Raw genomic sequence first — 20,958 nt, forward strand, 5'->3', positions numbered from 1 at the left:
AAAAGCATTCCCGATATACCCCTTTCCACTCACTCCCCTGGTAAACAATTCAGATTTACGCCAGGCACTTCTAATCCGGATTCCTTTAGCTGGGACCGGGGCAACTCCCCCACTTTGAGGGACTTATACAGAGAAGGGGAAATTAAGACAAGAAGGGATCTTATTGAGAAATATACCCAAACCAGACAAGACAACTACAGGCTCAGCCAGGCATTGCACTGGTCCAGAATGCCTCCAGCTTGCATTACTATGCAAAGGGAGGAAACACCAATAAAAGCCTTGTACCTTGTACATTCATCGTAAGGGCGGCTCATAGTTAGACTGCTACATTCTAAACCTTACCCCCTAAAAAACATACCTATATGAAACAATGGGAAAGGGAAGTGGGCATACACATCTTGGACAAAATATGTAGAGCTTTCTGGAAGAGGACCTCAAAGTGCTCCATCTGCCACTGATATAAAGAGAATGCCTATAAAGTTCTAACAAGCTGGTACATCACACCTGTATGCCTTTACAAGATGTTCCAGGGCTCAGAGTCGTGATGGAAGTGGTGCGGGGAAAGTGGTAGCTTTCTACACACATGGTGGATGTGCCGGCTGATTCAAGCATTCTGGGATAGAGGTCCTTCACATGATGCACTCTGTAGGAAAATAGGATCTGCTTCTATGGTTACCCCCACTTTTTGCTTGATGCAATGCTGTTTTTGACTAGTCAGACGGGGAACCTGGCAATGAGGACCCCAGTCTTTCTGCTTTCTCCCCAAAATTGTTATGGTAAGTACTTAGGTACATCCTAGATTGGATACTGGGGTACCATTACCAGTCCCTAGTATATGGTAATAAGTTACCCAGGGCATAGGTACCTCAGAGGTCCCCCATAGGCTGAAGCATGTATTAAGCCACCTATTAGAGACCATTCAAACTATCACTACAGGCCTGCCCTTGCAGCCTGTGTAAGCTGGTGCAAGCAGCACTTACGAAAGATATAGGTTTCCCTATATCTAGGATCACTGCACTTAAAACCTATAAGTCACCCCTACAGCAGCCTTTTTCAATACTGAAGGGTATCAGTTCCAGGGTGCTCAGTTCTAGTGTGTGGGTGCCCCTGCATGAGCAGAACACCCCTACAACCTTCGGAGTCCATTCTCCGAGGTTGTAAGTGAGACGGAAGTGTCTTTGATATCCACAGGCCCTGTGGTGGATCCCTAGATTCGCCTAGGGACACAATACATTTCAGACACCACTTCAACTTCGACCATCTGGGCACTCTGGACTTCGCTGCACTTCACTCTGGGCATCAAGCCTGCAACCAGGAAGACTCATGCTGCTCCTGACCTCTTCGCCCTGCTTGTCTGTGACAACGTCCCTGTCTGTGCTCCATACAGGAACCAGTTCCGGGGCTGTAGACATCCAAGACACCTGAAGGCATCTCCTTTGAAGTGAAGCAGTCGCTTCCGTGCATCTGCAGGCACTGCAGCTAAGCTGACCAGTCTGCTGATCCTGGGCTTCTACAGACTCCAGAAGGCCCAGCAACCCAGGTGGTGGTTTTTCATTTCCTCAAGGCCTGACCTGTCCTCTCGCTAAGTTTGAGGCCAGTATTCCTCGTCGGAGATATAGAAACCAAACCCCTGTGCACTGCGTCGACTTGCAGTTGCAAAGGCTTGTTGACTTCCTTCCACCAAGATCATCGGGCTCCAAGTAGCCCCAACCTCAAACATCTCCAGTGACCCTAATATTTGTCCTCACTGCATCACTTGCACCGTGAGCCTGTATCTTTGGTGAGCTGCTCGAGGTCCCCTGCAACTCTAGTGCCTCCGGCCTGTGCGTCCTCTTGAGAGTCACTATGAATTCTTTTGGTCTCCCCTGATTGCTCCGACGTTATTTGCAGCTGCGAAGGCTTGATGGTGCCACTGCCGGTGTCCAACAGTCTGCAGGCTTCAGCGATATCTGTAAAGACCTCCTAGGACACAAAGGGCAGCTCACCACGAGCTGCAAATTCGGACTGAATGTCGCTGTTTGTCATGGGTCTTGCAGGATTTGAGGTGAGGGCACTCACTGAGACTGTGCTGTTGGGGCATTTTGTGATGGCTGTTATTACTAACTTCGGAGTGTGCATTGTTTCTGTCACCCATTGAGTAGTATCAAGTGATGATTAAGGCAAAGCTGTAATGTGTGTCATGTTTCTCTTTCAAAATTCAAAATAAATTTGTTCATAAAAAATGTCCATTCCCTGCTCCAAAGTTAGGGGTTATGGACGATACCTGTACTTGGCATGAGTGGAAGGGAGCAGCTCTGCTGTATAGTATGCACAATGTTCAGGCAAGCAATGGTATTGACATAACAGATCAGGAGGGAAATGTCATGGGGTGAACTCTATCATTTGATTGTTTCTGTAGATGGTGAGGGGTCCTCCTTGGTCCTTGACTGCAAAATGTGAATTTGTATGTCAGGACCATACAGTCTGGGATGTACACCTCTAGACAATGATTCTACTAGGTTCTCCTGGAAGCTACAAGGTATCCCTGGACATGATGTATGTAAACCTCCATGTACCCATCCACTTTCAACATCACATTTTCTAAGGTTGGTTGTGAAGGGCAAACATTTCCAGATCTAGGTGTTTTCATTTATCTAGAAGATATACCATTATGTATTTCAAAACATATTGGCAACATCGCAGCATTTTACTTACCCATATCTGAACAAATGGTGCCCCATGCATCAGATAACAGAAACACCAGCAAAGAGGACTTGATTTATATCTGTTGTTGTCATTAGGAACACAACCTGTTTTAATCAAATGGAACATTTCCCTCTTGTACAACTCTCAGATCTTGATCTAAATGATCTGAGGTTCTGAACCCAACTGGGATCTTTCTTGGTTCTGAAGAATTTGGCACTACAACTCGGAATGCAGTTTTCTTAGTTGGTCTAACCTCAGGGGGTCTTAGGGAGTCAATGCATCACAAGGACAGTAGTGTGATCATCACAGTTCCATAAGTGGCTCTGTATTAGTGTTTATCTACAGTTAATCGGTTTAGGTAGTGCTACTAACATCTTCAGCTTTGTTCAGCATCACCTTGGATGTTTGTGCCGTTGGCTGGGAAGATTGGTTGAGAAGTATGTCTGGAAGGTATGCTTTATTTTTTCCCTGTTGCGAAACCTCAGTCAGACTTTGTAAGGATGCTTAATTCCAGCTTAAATCAACAGGTCAGGAAACTCGCTTCAGAACTCTGGTCCTGATTTAGATCCTCGCCGACAGGATACTGTGTCACAAAGGCCAAAATATAAATCCCATTATATCCTACACAGGTAAGTTTACTCTTAATCTACTTTTGGCTATTCACTATTTATGTGTGTAAATCTACTAAAAAGTGTAGATTTACACGTCTCTACTTCCTTAAATAGAGTTTTGGGCCAAATGTACGAGTGTACAAAAAAGCAAAAAGGAGCAGTAGTAAGTCCAGCACCATACATGGGAAACCACTGATACTCCAACGTCCTCCAACAGAAAATAATGGAGACAAGGGTTTACAATAGTAGCCCAAAGGAAATGATGTTAAAGTAAATTAACTTATTTCTGCTTTTTATCAAATTAATTGAATGGTAACAAAATAAATATAACTGAAAAAAGAAATATTATATGATGATGAAATATTTTAATAATATTTTTCTACTAAAACATAAATGTAAATATTTTTAAAACCTTTAGTTTAGGTGGGATTTTTAAAATAAATCTTTAGAAAACATCATTTAAATAAAGCTTGAAAAACAGAATGTTGATTTAATATATTTAAATTATTCAAATATTGAATTCGAACATAAGTTAGTAGTGTTACAACACTTTTTGTTTTCTTCTACATTAATATACATTAATATACATGTATAAACTAAATATACAGTAATATTTAAAATGAAAATACATAAATATTTATATATACACATATATATATATATATGTGTGTTTTTTTAAGTTCAATAAACGTTTTAACCTTTCCCTTCTTAGTGTTAAATATAAGAAGAACTAAAATATGTTATTAAACTTTTTTTTTAAAGTAAACATATTTCATATTGACTAATGATGTAAATTATATTTTCAGATTTATTTTAAATGGAGAACAACATGAAAGAATGCTGCATCATTATTGAATTGATTTAAATTTAAAATACATCTATTTTGAAATAAAAAAAATACATTTAACTATTTTTTAGATGGTTAAAATCCCACCTAAAGTAAAAAACAATGTAGTTGTATTATGTATCAATAATTATTCAACATTATTATAGAAATAATTGATAGTAATTTAATTGTTATACGTAGACTTTATCCTTTTCCAATTGTTTCTGATTGTCTGCACTTATGCAATGCTATCACCTTCTAATGGTCCTCTTCAGTGGCCAAATGCAGAAGAATTCCTTCTTTTTTTAAATTCATTCAAAAGGGACATCAGCCTGGTATCCCAGCAACTTATCCTTCTGGGAACCATCTTAAGTTCAGAGTATTGATGCATCCTGGACATTAGTTTATGTGGGTAGTTTCTTTTTTCCATATGGTCACTGCACGGACCTCTTACTATATGACTGCATCTGGATTACGTTGAGACCTTTCAAAAAGTCCATGTTCAAAGTTGATCTTGATAATAACCGAAAAGCCTTAGGTTATTAATATGATCAACTTTGAACTGTTAGTCAGGAGGATTCTTGTTATGCTTTATCGTCTTGAAAGAGCAGAGTTTATGCATCTACTACTGTAGGGCATCTTGGAGAGCCCTGCAGAGGTCTTCATGTCCAAACTTTTCTGTGCTTAGCCTTGATACCCAAATGGATTTATCTACATTGTAGTCTTGCGTTTGGTAATCACCTTTCACTGGATTGGATTCCATGGTCGTTCAAGAATTTTCAGTATATGTTGCTTGGGTAGTTGTGCATGTATTTGTTTTGTTGTACTCAAGAGAATTAAAATGCATTGTCTGTGATATGCAGATTGTTATGGGTAGTGTCAAAAATCTGCTACTGTATGGTATTTTCTTATAACAATTACAACAGCAAAAAAGTGTTTAGTGAACGCTAATTTTCAATACAGTGAGTTCTACTCTTGTGCATAACTGTCCTTAGCTTTCCTCCATCTACTCACTAAGCTGCATATGTCTGAAAGATCTTGGTGCATTAAACCATATGTTCCCAATGACACACTTGATACATCTATAGCTAGGCCAGGAAGTTGTTTTTTAAGGGCAAAGGGGCATGGTTAGGGCTTACTCTCTATGACGGTCAATCCACATAGTAGAGACATCTTTTTTTTATCTCTGTCCTTATACAATAAAGAACAGAAACTTAAAGTTGCATTCTCTTTTTATCTGTCTTTGCCAAAAACCGTTGTGAATACCCCCTGTTAGAGTTAGATAGAAAGAGCAATATGTTAATGTTTAATTCATAATATTTTGCTAATTCTCATTATTCATCTGACTGGATGTAGTCAGTCAGTCAGTCAAAAATCTTTATTTCCATTAATTAAAATCATAAAAGAAACAATACATACATCCTCCTCCATACATAAAAATAGGTAAAAAATAAATAGGCATTCGTTTGTTATCGGTCATGTATGTACAATATTTACAGTGCTTCAATTGAACAATCAAAAGGCCAATATCTAAAATTTAGCTCATATTTAAAAAATTTAGGGTAGCAGATTTACAATATAAGGTGCATCTTTAAGTTTCAATTAGGTTTAAAAAAAACCCTAAGCCCCCTCTGCAACCTATTAGGCTATTAAAAGCAAGTAAGTCTTTTATTATTTACCCTGGCTGCAGCCACCAAAAAACGTGCTACACTGAAGATGACACGCACACTACTCAGCATTTGCAAGTATAGGAGCGCAGGCCTTACTTGAACAAATCCAGCTTCTCGTAGAATAGGATATAAGAATTTTTTACACGCCTTGGAAAAGTGCTCACAAAACATTATAAGATGGAGTGTGTCTTGGATGTAGTCACCTGACGTCATTCGTCTCTAGATGCAGCATCCCACTAACTCCCACTCAGAGAATTGCACCAAACATCATGGAGCTGGGGTGTTAATAATGGTCTAGTGGGCCACTGGAAAACCCCTGTCATGGAAGTCAGTGTGTCTGCTTCCTCTTGCCTGACTTGGGAGTTGTTGTTATGGAAAGTGGCAGCTCATGGTGCTAATCAGCAAGCTTTGTGAAGTCAGTGGGGAAGCAGCTACTACGATACTGCAATGGTGTGTCCTGCAAGAAACAGGTTTTAGTGCCAGGTATCGCTTGTCACGAAAACGAACGCATTTGGAGGATGCCTGTCATAACAAGTATTAAGAGAAAATACAAACACAAAATCGGAAAGCAGTGATGAAAAAGGACACCGTCAATTGCAAACACCTGATAACAAGAGCAGGCTGCACAGCATCTACAACAGATGGTGTCTCCATGGGAACTTAAGAACATCATTATTCTGGCAATAGTTATTTGAACTTTGAGCTTGTGATCAAATGATCTTGCCTGTCCCCAAACTGGTTGAAGAAGCAAGTGCTGGTGCCCTGGAAGAGGAAGTTAGTGAAGGACCCTATCTGAATTTGTTTTGTTACCACTTCTTGGAGCTGTGAGAACCACAGCCCTGGGAGAATCAGAAGATCACTAAGAAGACTGTCAAAATGAGGTTCCCAGAAAAAGGGTATTCAATTGGAGTGGATGTCACTGCTCTAAAGTTTCTAGGGAGCGCTCCAGTTTGATTTCCCAGAGGTCATTTGTTATCATGCATCCTTATGGCACTGGGATAAACAAGCCAAGCCAATTCAGTGGAGAAAAAATGACTATGTGATGTAATCAGTTTATGGGCCTCTGCATCCTATGCATTGCAATTTTCGCCAAAGCACTTGTCTAATATGATCCAGAATGGTTAATGTGTCATATTTGTTAATACTAAAAGTGGAGTCATTGCAAAAGGCTGAATGGTCATTTTGGAAGATAGATACAAGCAGACTTGCAACGTCAGCAACAAAGCCAACTATAAACTCTTCGAAGGCAGAGTGCAGTTAGGAATGCCTAATAGAAGGGGGTTTTTAGGGTTTTATTTTGTAGGGGACTGAAAAATATCAGTTTTAGTGGACCATGCAGATAATCTGCAACCATTACTGCATAGTATTTAGGGAAACTTTTAAAAAATACCACCTTTCGTAAATTTCTTTCCAAAAAATGTGTATTGCAGAGGAAAAACACATGTTTAAAGTGGTGCAGTCAGACCTGAGAAATAACACCATTTGGCCAGTCCTACAAACGAAAAAAATTAAATGGATGCATGCCACAATATTTCTAACATAAAAGCTCACTGGAGAACTGCATCCTTTCATGCAATCATGGAATTGACCAAGTTTGTTGATGTAATCAGAAAGAAGATGGATACTTCAGATAGATTATTTAAGTTACTTTATTAAGTTAAGTTGTTAAGATAGAAATGATAACCCCATCAGGAGCAGCTGTCCTGCTGCTCAGCCCTCACCCAACTGACATTCATAAACCACTAGCATTCCACCCATCCAACATTCCACAACACATGCATTCTAGCGGAGCAGCAGGAAGACATAAGATACAACATATCTCCCTTCGTGGGGGGAATTTAAAAGAATCAAATAAAACATTGACAACATGTCTGGTACAATTGGTCAGTAAATTAAAGACAACACGGCTATTATATTTGGTTAATGCATTCAATGAATTTTTAACACTGCACAAATAAAAAAAATGTGCAATATAATCAATAAACGATAGACTTCCTCATACCTCACATCACAACCAGTGACACGATCATCAAACTGACACAAGAAGATACATCCTGTCACTTCCCATACTGATACATACTGAAACGTAATATAACATCTCGTCTCGCACACTACATCTAAGCAGAGCGTCACGTTGCTTCCTGAAATAAACAACAATCCTACATCTTACGTCCATGTGCCAGAAATCATACCAGTTGGCCAGACCAGTACAACAAGCAAGACACACAGAAACAAATCTTAACACCCTATATATCAGGAAACAACGTGTACACCTCAGACACTGACCACATGCACACCTCAGACACAGAACAAGCACTCACATAACTCAATCATGCGCCGGGAAACAGCATGCACACCACAGACACAGAACAAGCACTCACATAACTCATTCATGCGCCAGGAACAACGTGCACACCTCAGACACATAACAATCACTCACATAACTCATTCATGCACCAGGAAACAACGTGCACACCTCAGACCAAGAACAAGCACTCACATAACTCATTCAAGCACATTTCCAACACAACCCTGACGTGTGAGGGACACTGCCAACGCAACCTAGAAGTGCAAGGCAACAGACAAACACATCGCAACCCTGGCATGCGAGACAACAGACATCCCCATCGCAACCCTGATGTGCGAGGCAGCAGACATACCCATCGCAACCCTGACGTGCGAGGCAACAGACATCAACATCGCAACCCTAACGTGCGAGGCAACAGACAATCACATCGCAACCCTGACGTGTGAACACACCACTCATACACAACACACATTGTGGGACAGCTCTTGGTGAATTCATCACCTACACCCAAACAACATCAATGATGTGAATTGTCCCCAACGTTGGCTCTTTGACCCCATACTTTGGTTCCCCGTTGTGTTTTCCATTCAGTAAAATAGTTCCAAACATGGTCTCTCAGTACCGATATCATCACTGGGTCCTTATTCCAGTGACGTATTCCTCTAGACTCATTGACTCTCATTCATTACTGAGACCTTAAACAATTTGAACCACTTCACCAAACCGCTTCTGCTTCATCTCAGAACCGCTTGTATCACTTTGACTTTTGTTCTGGAACAACATCCACAGCGCTCTCAGACCAGCTTGTGAAAACAAATCTTTAAGGTATTTATTGTTCTCCTGTGCTCTTCGGCGTTTCTTTTTCCTTCTGTTAAGTACACTACACTGTTGTCGTACATGTTATTTAGACTGTAATAACATGCAATAGTTCGTGGTGAACTTCAGTGGGGAAGCAAAACCAAACTCACGATTACCTTTTCCAAAACTTGTTCCTGTTAGCAAAATTCACTTTAAACAAAAGGAATTCGGTACCGTCTACTCACAGTGCAGCAACAAACTCTGTATATTTCATCTTGTAACCAACGCAGCAATATCTCGCCTTGACAGAGTGTGCCTGGATTTACCATATAAAAAAATGGAGGCACGCACATCGACGCTGGATGGTGTGGTTCACGGCACGAACATGCACCAAATAGTGCCTCACAAGCAACAGATGTGAATGGATTGACGTCACAGAGGATGAAGCTGAAGACCACTGATGAGGTAAACTTGCAATTTTACTAGTCTTGTGTATATTAATTTAAACGTAAACAGTAACCGTTTACTCATCCACTGAAGTCAACGTCTAAACCAATGAAGAAAAACAAAAAAAAGTTACTCCATACTAAATTATATACATATTTCCCTTTTTCTTTTCTTTTCACATCCACGGTGTCTTTGCAGTCATCACAGCGCTGTCATCGCTGCCAAACTCTCATTTCCCACCGGATAACTGCCAACACGTACTTTCACTGAGGCTCGATTGTCTGCCCCCGAACAATAATCACAATACCCTTCAGCTTGTATTAAACACTAAATTGACGCTGACTGATAACGTAGAACTTGGTTAAATGTCATCATTAACATTGCTGCGAGGCTCGATTTACTGCCCCCGAACCACAAACAAATCACACACCAGCTGTTATTATGCCAGTACTTTACACCAAGGCACGAATTACTACCTCCGAACACAAATAAACTACAGGCTGATGGATCTGGCAAACCTGGGTTCCAGGGCGACCGATGTCTGGGTCACTGATGGGGTTTTTGTTGCCAGACAGCGTTCCACACACCCTTTACATCACTGTTAAAAATCATTTACCTCGAGATTTCCTTTGTTTCGATTTCCTGTACTTTTCAAGTTTCCTTTCCCTTCAAGCTTGAACTTCTCTTCTCGTTTTCTTAACAGTACTCCTTAGCTTTTCATATCTTTTAATTTGCACACATGGATTCTTCATCAAAACATCGCCAAATGATGTAATCAGAAAGAAGATGGATACTTCAGATAGATTATTTAAGTTACTTTATTAAGTTAAGTTGTTAAGATAGAAATGAAAACCCCATCAGGAGCAGCTGTCCTGCTGCTCAGCCCTCACCCAACTGACATTCACAAACCACTAGCATTCCACCCATCCAACATTCCACAACACATGCATTCTAGCTGAGCAGCAGGAAGACATAAGATGCAACATTTGTCCTATTTCTTCCTCTTAGGATGGATCTTTCATAGGATGTTCCTGGCCTTTCTGGTCCTTGGAGAATTTTCAATTAATGCTGTCCATCACCGTATTTCTGGCATCCCTGGTGGCAGTGCTGCATGAGTGACAGTACAAGTGTCTCCTAACCCTGATGATTAGATGTTTGATGTTCCCAGGGAATGATTGCAAATTGATATGTATTTCCAACCCCTCTTGCCGTATGTTTTTTTCCCATGGTTTCGGGCATCAAAGTAGCATAATATCATGATGCAGTTATTTTGTGGAATCCAAGCAGCTATTAAATGATGCGTATTTAAGAACCAACTCTTCAACAGAGTGAATGCAAATCCTCTCAAGCCAATGATACGAACCACCCATATGAATCAGCAAGGATAGGAAGGAAAGGTTTACAGGAAATGAGAGACCTTGGTGGCCTTGGGAGCAACCAAAGTGCTAAATATTTTACCCATTTTCTACAATCTCAAGGCTTGGTCAATTATTAGAAGGTTTCGGACCTACTGTTGAGGATGAACCACCAGGTTGTCTGGTTCTATATCAACATACATGGAGATAAAAGTTCCATCTCTGGTGAGGCTGAAGCAAAAGATATGTGCTTCGTGGCAAAGAGCAGCTTAACCAGTAGTCAACCTAACAGGAAGGGTAATTGGACTTGCCAACTGCATCTGCTGCTATTTACCATCCTCAGTACCCTACTACTTAAGAAGTGCAATGCACTTGTGTGCTGCACCAGGTTTATTAGCTTGAGGGAAACCAATGGATAAATATTTTTGCTTCAGAAGCAACTGAGCTTCTCTAATCTGTCTGTTTCCAGACTCCATCTCCATGCGTAGAAGAACAGATGAAACCCTTACCCCAGGTTTTGGAGCATTTTTATGCATTTTCCCCATTGACTGTTCTAGTCAAGGCTCTAACATAGGTGGTCAAGGACAGAGTGGAGGTGATACTGGCATCCCCAATGTGACCTCAGAGACCTTTGTTCCTCCTTCTCAAGTGTCTGGCACAGGGTCTTTCTTGAAGGTTTCCCCTGACACTTTCTCTCTGCATCAGCTTCTACTTTCAGCTTGTGTTGTGGTACCTTCACATAGGGGGCTGGAAGTTAAAAGTTCAGGTAGAAATGGTGTTCCAGAGAAGTCACATTGTGTATTCAAGAGTCCATAAAACTTTCCTACTAAAACTATGTGTGCGTCAGCGGGACATTGTTCCTCATAGTGCATCCAAGTGAGTGTGATCTAATGCATTTCATGGATTTCCTCAGTGGTGTTTTTTCCTGACATTAGCTCTATCTTTATAAAGATATCTGTGTCCTTTAATTGAGTGCCTGTTGCTCCAGTTTACATGATTCTGTAGTGTGTAATGCACTGATATTGTTTCAGTATCTAAGTCTTTGCTAGCAACAACATGCACATTCTAGCTTGCCCACATGCATGAGCCAGACACAAACAATTGATATGGAAAATGGGCGGAAGAAGTTTAGGATGGACCCAAACATTTCTGTTCAGGTGTTCACTGTATCGCTTTTTAGGATGCTCAGAACCTTGATATAGAAAGCTGAATTTATTAGCATTAATGTAATACTTATTCCTATTATTGTCCAATGAGCACATAATCCAAACCCAATCACTGCATTTCATTTGTTGTCCAAGAGTCTCCGAATATCATTGCCTTAACTCTGCACGCAGATCAAGTGTTGTAGGCTATAGTGAGACAGTGGAGGCAGTTGAATTTAGGTAGTCGTGGGCGTAAATCCCTTCTTCGAATGAAGTAAGTTAGTGAAGTGAAGGTGTAGAACTCCTTGCAAAAGGTTGGAGGTCTACCCCTGAGGAAGGTTTGAAAGTCCCAAGACACTATGGCACATTTTATTGCACAGTTGTCTCATAAATTGGCTAAAAATCCGTAAGCTCTGAAGGAGCACTTAAAACTTGCTAAGCAAGCCTTACTTACATGAGGAGTGGTGGGACATGCCCTCTCGAAGAAACCATTAAAAGAATAGAGTCAAAATAGTGAATTTGTCATTTCCCCCAAAAGTTGGATAACAGGCTACATACATTACAATCATGAAAGAAAATTTGGTTTTGTAAGCACATGTAGCCTATCAGTTTTCAAAATGCATAGAGCATCTTGTTCATTCCATTTTCACATTTAGCCCCTTCCTACACTACGCTTGCGGCCCTAACTGGAGCAACAGTGCATGGCGGGGGTGCCAGTGCGTCAGGCAGCCGGAGTCCAAGAATTCGGCTGCTGATGCACTACTGTTCCTGCGAGTGCACATAATGGTGTATTTTGTATGCAAGTTCGATCGCATTCCTTGAAGCAACGTCTATTCCAGAGTGTCCGTGAATTCATAAAATGGCGGATCGTCACCATTACTACATCAGACCTTGGGACGCGCCAGCAAAATAGGAAGGAACCCGGATAGCGCTGACTATGTCTGCTCTGACCTTGTTTCTGCACATAACAAGGTATTTATGCTTTAAAAGGGATTCCTCTACTACAGCGGAGCTTTTGTAATCAAATGCTGCCTGACTTTAGAATGGCGGTTTGTGCGCGTTTTGATTGTTAAGCTGAAGAAATGCCACTCCCGGCATAGTGATTCATCAGTACATCTGTTATTGGCTTCTCTAGACCTAAATTGGTACTCAATTATTGATGCGCTGTTGTCGACCCCCTTGTGTCTGTGTGTTGGCCCATGCGTGATGATTGCCTGACCCTAATCTGGCGCCGCCAGCTCGTACACGCTAATCGGGTTGACAACGAGAATATAAATTACAAGGAAAGGAGGTCCAAAGTGAATTGCCAGTGAAGGTGATTGTTTGGGTGCAAAAGGAGAAGCCCTACATCTTTTGTGTGCACCTAGTGCAGTAAAGCTCTCAATTGTGAAGAAAACGTGCGGATCCCGGATCTTGTGCCTCTTGCCGGCGGGGAAGTGCTACACTACAGTGTGCGGTTGATGCCCGAACGCGAGACTGTGGCTGCGCGATTTGGCTTATTTCCGTGGCTCGCCTCTGGTGGAGCCCCCAGGGAACCTGCAGCAATTGGGGGCGAACTGTGTCATTGGCCAGAGCTGGGAAGAGCCGGAGCGAGCAACGATTAGCGCCCATCACAGGACTTTATAGGAGTTACCTGAGGCAGCAAGGGAAACGCCAGCAATGCTGCCTGGTGCTCTGGGCTTGTCCTGATGAGAGGCGGTGAGTTCAAGGGCCATCCGAACACCCGGCGGACTGCACGGAGGGCCGGGGGACCAGGGATGACCCCTCGGCAAACTGAAGGCACAGAGTTAGAGTTGAAAAGCTAGCGTGGTCTGTGCCTGACGTCAGCATGGTGCCCGCTATGCAGCGATCACCTGAGATGGCGAAAAAGCCACAATAAAAGTCATTTTAGTCTCCAGATACGGCAGGAGACTTTGGGAGTAAGAAGGGGCAGGTTTGGGGGCCAGATCATTTTGAGTGATTGCAGGATCAATGTCTGAACTATGCCTGACCTTAAGATGGCGAACATCAGCTAAGACCCCTATGACGGAGGTTTGGAGGGATGTTTACCAGTAGAGACTAATTGATCCTCGAGGGGCAATTGGGGTCACACCGCAGACCAGAGCCCGGCAACTAGAGCCCGGCGACTATCCCAGAGGTTGGTTAAATTGGCCGGGTGTGGAGAGGGGCTATAGGCGGACACTGGAGGCACCCCGAGGCAAACATGTGCGATCAGTTGCTGCAGATATGAATGAGGAGGGTGGCTTCTAAATGGCGTCCAGGGGTTTAGAGCTGGCTGCTGCCTCCCATGAACTGGGCTTCATCATGGCTGAGACCAACTACCTCCTCAACGCCTACACAGGGACCTACAGAGGCCTGGACTTGACATGCCTGACCTTAAAATGGCGTCTGCCTCAGCTTTCGTTTCCTCTGCAGCCTAAATGGCAGCCTCCTGCTCCTTCTCTAGATTGTTTTATATCCCCCCTTCTTTTACTTCTTTCCTCTAGTAGGGACAAGTTCTTCCGCTTCTGCACCATGCAACTGTAGCTTTTGTATCTGTTCAAAACAGTTTTTCCTGAACTCTGGGACCGGATCAACATGGCTGATTCCCGATGGAGGAGATTGGCCTTGGTTTCCCCTTGACCGTCACCTACTCAGCCGGACATTGGGCACAGTTCTTCCTCGTCTCCCTGCTATGGCTCCTACCTTCCCTCCCTCCCACGAATTCTCACAACATTGTTGCTGAGATCTACCTGTTTACCAGCTTGTGCCCCTTCACCCCCTTTCATGCTCTCTATCACCCTTCCCTACTGCTTTCCCTCTTTCATTCTTTGACTACTTCCTCTGCTCCTATCCCCTCTCCCCATAATCTCTTCTAGCCCCTGTCCCTTGTGCCCTTTAACTAAGCACTCCGTCTCCCCTTGTTGGGGAAAGATCCAATTACTTATACTATGGAGTCTCAGTGATTCCTCTGAGAGAGTCCACTGTGCAAAGGGAGCCACTTACAGTTGAGGTATGGTATGGCGCCCCTTGCCAAAGCACTCCCTCTCCCCTTTTTGGGGTAGGAACCAGTAGGTCGGTTTTGGAGTCTCAGAGACCCCCCTGAGAGAGTCCACTGCATTAAGTGAGCCTCTCGCAACGCAGTTGGGGGAATGATACCACTACTTCTAGGATCACAGCTTACTGGACTTTGGACGTAACTATTACTCGTCTACCGGTTTGTGCCCCCGTCACCATTCCCCCCTACTTTCATGCTATGTCTCTCACCCTCCACGTCCTCTTTCCCTCCTTCATTTGCTGTCTACTTTCCTGCTCCTACTCTCTCTCCCTTGAATCTCTCCCCTTGCCGGTTTTTTCCCTTTCGCATATTTCCTTATTGTTTGTCTCGACCTAACATGTAACTATGTAGCTATGCTCCAACAACTGTGTAACCTTTGTAACGATGTATCTTATACTCATGTAAAGCGCTCTGATACCTCCGGGTCTAGCCAGCGCTATATAAAACCTTTCAAATAAATAAATCCTAGTAGACTCTCAGTCATATGCTATGGCTGAGACTCTAGATGAAACAGACAAATTCAACAAATTATAGGTTATACAAAGGTCACCACCGCAAGTCCTGGACAGCACAGTGAGATAAACCATACATGCGTAAACTGCAGTACTACTGTGCAATTACAAATAGACTGCATGATCAGACAGCAGACAAATTACACTAATCTTACATGCCCAGTGTTTAGGGAGCACCAGTTATAACAAAATAAAAGCAATATCTACATAGATGGTAAAATGTATCCATGCAATCATGACATACCAACCATGGTAGTGATGGAACAGGATTTTCGTGAAATAAAACCTGCTCAGATTGAACCCCTCAGTGTGATAAATACTAATCAAGAATATGTGTGAAACTAATACAATTAGAAAACTGTGCAAGCGTGTGCTGGGAGTATTAGAGTAGGCCGCAAATGCACATGAGTAATGTAGAAAATAGTCAAAAGTTGAGAGTTTATCTTTCACTAAAAGTTTGGAAAAATGTGCGGCGCGTAAAGAAAAGAAAGCAAGTTAAAGCATTCAAAGTGCATTTAATAGTAGAGTTTTATGAATTGATAAAACACACATGTATTTGTTTTCCCTATAACATGCTTTTCTGCTATACAGAGAAAGGCCTCAGAATCTTTTAGCTGTGTATTCAGTTCTTCGCGTGCCTCTGAGGATGGCCATGGTTGTGTGGAGGAAGCAATGAATACAACGAAAGCGGAACTTCCTTCCAGAGCAGGCATGAGGACATTTGTAACACAGTTTGATACTTTTGCCTGAATGAGGAATATGCACTAGTTGCAGAAGACTGATATGGAAGTTCTACTACTGAAGGCTGAATGACGTGTATAACTTAAAACAAAGAACAGATTAAAATGAAGACATGTCAAATGTGGTGTGATTCAGACACCCCTTGTTTTAGCCAATAAAATGTGTTCTCTATGTGGAGTGGATAGAATAGGGGTTGGACTTTCGCTAGTTTATGGTATAACTTCTGCTAGTTAGTAGAGGGGCTAAATCGCGTTTTCCGACTTTGCGAGCGGAGAGAGATGTGACACTGTTTCCTATATTCTATATAGGCTGACTGTTGTTCTGCTGATCCTGACTCTTTGACTTTGCTGCTTAACTCTTCTTGAGGGGATTAGCTTACTCTCATGGCCAGAGGGTACCTTTACCTCATATGTTTGGTTAGAATGATATTCTGAATGTGCATAACTTATTTGCAGATGGCTTATTCTTTATTCTTTTGTCTCAATGCTTATCCAAGCACTTGTTGCGCTGATATTTGAGATGTTTACCTGCTATTATATTTGCCAATGATTTTCTCTTGTGAGGTGATCTATGATTTGAGCTGTTTTGTACTTGATGAGCAATCACATTATTTAGAAAATGCATTATATCTCACAAATTAGTTTGCCTTAATTAGAGTCTTTATTAGTTACTAGCTGTACCCGGCCACGCTTTGCTGTGGCTCAGTCTGGTTAAATGGAAGAGAAAGAAAAGAGTAGGCGCATGTTTCTAATATGTTTAATTTCACAATGCTCGTGGGTATACAATATGTTGTTGTCCATCCTAACATATGTAGACTATTGTCAATATGCGTTCCTTGTATTTGTTGTGCAGCAACCAAATCGATAGGGTCTGTTTGGGTTGCAAAGTGAACCAACTCCTCCCCCCTCCTTCCACCCACTTCCCGGTCTGCCATCCTGACACTAACTGTCCATCCTAATATATGTAGACTATTGTCTATTTGCGTCCCTTGTATTTGTTGCGCAGCAACCAAATCGATAGGGTCTGTTCGGCCTTTCGATTAAAAATATGCGCGTATTGAACACGCCTGTATTCGAATCCAACGTTGTGTATATATAAACACGCGCTAATGTTGCAAAGTGAACCAACTCCTCCCCCCTCCCTCCACCCATTTCCCGGTCTGCCATCCTGACACCAACTGTCCATCCTAATATATGTAGACTATTGTCTCTATGCGTCCTTTCTTAATGCTGCCAAGTGAACCAACTCCTCCCCCCTCCCTCCACACACTTCCAGGTCTGATGCGCTAATGTTGCAAAGTGAACCAACTCCTCCCCCTCCCTCCACCCACTTTCGGGTCTGCCATTCTGACACCAACTGTCCATCCTAATATATGTAGACTATTGTCTCTATGCGTCCCTTGTATTTGTTGCGCAGCAACCAAATCAATAGGGTCTGTTCGGGTTGCAAAGTGAACCAACTTCTCCCCCCTCCCTCCACCCACTTCCCGGTCTGCCATCCTGACACCAACTGTCCATCCTAATATATGTAGACTATTGTCTCTATGCGTCCCTTGTATTTGTTGTGCAGCACCAAATCGATAGGGTCTGTTCGGCCTTTTGATTAAAAACATGCGCGTATTGGACACGCACATATTCGAAACCAAGATTGTGTATATATAAACACGCGCTAATGTTGCAAAGTGAACCACATCCTCCCCCCTCCCTCCACCCACTTCCCAGTCTGCCATCCTGACACCAACTGTCCATCCTAATATATGTAGACTATTGTCTCTATGCGTCCTTTCTTTATGTTGCCAAGTGAACCAACTCCTCCCCCCTCCCTCCACCCACTTCCTCGTCTGCCATCCTGACACCAACTGTCCATCCTAATATATGAGACTATTGTCTCTATGCGTCCATTGTAGTTGTTGCGCAGCAACCCAATCGATAGGGTCTGTTCGTCCTTTAGATTAAAAACACGAACGTATTTGACACGCACGTATTGAAATCCAACGTTGTGTACATATAAACAAGCGCTTATTCGAATTCAACGTTGTGTCAAAATTTCAAATCAATCTGTGAAGAACTTTCGTAGATTTAAGATTTTAATCAAACGCACATTGACATTTTTATGTGTCTGTTTGTGCTTTCGATTAAAAACATGCGCGTATTCGAATCCAACGTTGTGTATATAAAAATACTCGCGTATTCGAATGCAACGTTGTGTCAAAATTTCAAAGCAATCAGTGAAAAACTTTCTGAGATTTCAGATTTTGAACAAACAAACAGTTACATTTTTATTTATATAGATATGGAAAGATTATTTCTATGCTGATAATTTAAGATTCTAATATTATTTTCTGAATCCTGATTAGCTCATAAAGATTTAAACCCCAAAGTAAAGGATAATCAATGATGAACCAATTGGTAAGTTTAGTTTAAACTCACCCAGTTTGAAAGGGACTTTAGATTATTGAATTTGGGTCCAAATGATAACATTTGTTAGTTCCTGAAATGCTGGATCAGCAGCAAGCAACTTATGGTATCAGGATGCCAAAATCTGCATGTAGTCTCCCAAACTCAGCATGAATTATAACTTAAATTCCAGCTATAAATATAGTGTTCAATTGCATTGATTTATTTCAAAACATCAATTTCAAATCTGGAGGTTTGTGAATATGCAAGAATTGAAGAAGGATTGCTAGGGTAGGGTTGATCAGCAAATCCTCCGAAGGCCCAAAATATGTTACTTATAACAGATTATTATGTCGGGGTTACTAGCAAGTCCATTGGAATGCCCAGAATATTCCATTATTGTGCCATTATTATGCTACTTGAGTTTTTTAGGAACAAGGGTTCTTAGCTTTTTTTAAAAAATAGAACAGATACTATATAGAACACAATAGGCTGCTATATGTTTAGCTTCCTTGTCCAGCCGGGCAAGGAATTTTTTTTATCAACAAATAGAAGGTAAATAGTTATAATACATTTCTACAACAGTAGCAAGACACAATCCTGTGCTGTACCGGGAGGAAAAGAGAAAATAGGAAAGGGTGAAAGGGGTGTTTCAGGCAAAACAAAAGAGCAGGCAGGGTACTGTTATGAGTAAAGAATATTGACAGTATCGCCTGGAGTAGTACATACAACAACAAATATAAATTATTTTCATATATGGCCACTCATGGGTGTCGACGTTTCGATCCCTCGCTCAATTAATAAAGGGGATCATCTTCAGGACTTATGTAATTAGATTTGCCTGAATTAAGAGCGCCTCTTGGTTAGAGGTATCGGGTGGCGAAGCTGGTGGTGTCGCTTTAGGTAGTTAGGCAAGTTGGTACTAACAATTCCTTGAGCAGGGTGCTGATGGTGTCGCCGGGGCTTATGGTAGTGGGGCAAATAGGTAATAATTCCTTGGACCAAAACGTTGAATCCCTGTTTATTCACTTCGAAGTAAGATACGTAAGGCTTCCTGTTGTGCCGATTACGGCATGGAGCCGCGCGTTCAATGTTGCTGCTGTTCCAATTAACCTCTTAGGTGCTGCGCCTATTCCAACGGCCAACGGCACCACTACCTCAGGAGTGCTGCCGTCGGCCGTTGGACGTTCGAACCTCACCTGCGCAATGGAACGTTCAGCACTGGAGCTGGACGCTCCATAGCTGCTAAGAGGCTAAGGAGAGTTACGGACGGGAGGCTCGATGGCCGTCGCCTACAGTCCTACAGTAGGACCAGGCACGCCGGCTGTGCCCCGCGAGCTCATTTTCGACTCGCGGCTCATCAACGATATTGTTCGTACCGCGGCAACGGCCATCGAGCCTTCCGTCCGTAACTCTCCGTAATTGGAACAGCAGCAACATTGAGGGCGCGGCTCCATGCCGTAATCGGCACAACAGGAAGCCTTACATATCTTACTTCGAAGTGAATAAACAGGGATGATTCAACCTTTTTGTCCAAGGAATTATTACCTATTTGCCCCACTACGATAAGCCCCGGCGATGCCATCAGCACCCTGCTCAAGGAGTTGTTAGTACCAACTTGCCTAACTACCTAAAGCGACACCACCAGCTTCGCCACCCGATACCTCTAACCAAGAGGCGCTCTTAATTCAGGCAAATCTAATTACATAAGTCCTGAAGATGATCCCCTTTATTAATTGAGCGAGGGATCGAAACGTCGACACCCATGAGTGGCCATACATGAAAATAATTTATATTTGTTGTTGTATGTACTACTCCAGGCGATACTGTCAATATTCTTTACTCATAACAGTACCCTGCCTGCTCTTTTCTTTTGCCTGAAACACCTCTTTCACCCTTTCCTATTTTCTCTTTTCCTCCCGGTACAGCACAGGATTGTGTCTTGCTACTGTTGTTAGAAATGTATTATAACTATTTACCTTCTATTTGTTGATAAATAAATTCCTTGCCCGGCTGGACAAGGAAGCTAAACATATAGCAGCCTATTGTGTTCTATATAGTATCTGTTCTATTTTTTAAAAAAGCTAAGAACCCTTGTTCCTAAAAAACTCAATTGATACCCATGGTTCATAGCTACCCGCTGGGTCCCCCTTGTTTTCTTAAAAAATTATTATGTTACTGTCATCTTACATGTATCCACAAATACCGACAATATATTATCCTCTTAAGTGCTGCTGACGGCCAATGGTCGTCAGCAGCGCTACCTCCCCAGTGCTGCGCACGACCATTGAACGTCCATTCAGCACTAGTTCTAATGGACAGCGCAGCACTGGGGAGGAATGTGTAATAGCAGCTATGAGGTTAAAAATAGTCCACTTTTGGCAGTGATAGGCACTTTTACTGACACCCAAATGCATACATAAAGGT

The 20,958-nt window shown here is 42.2% G+C and overlaps 1 protein-coding gene across 1 annotated transcript in view; it reads right to left on the reverse strand.

The window, feature by feature from the left end:
• LOC147660915 (uromodulin-like) overlaps positions 1 to 20,958 on the reverse strand; it is a 705,518-nt gene that overhangs the window by 521,966 nt on the left and 162,594 nt on the right. The window lies entirely within an intron of this gene.

The sequence above is a fragment of the Lissotriton vulgaris genome, unplaced genomic scaffold (genome assembly GCF_964263255.1).
Source record: "Lissotriton vulgaris unplaced genomic scaffold, aLisVul1.2 SCAFFOLD_380, whole genome shotgun sequence".
NCBI classification, from domain to species: Eukaryota; Metazoa; Chordata; class Amphibia; order Caudata; family Salamandridae; genus Lissotriton; species Lissotriton vulgaris.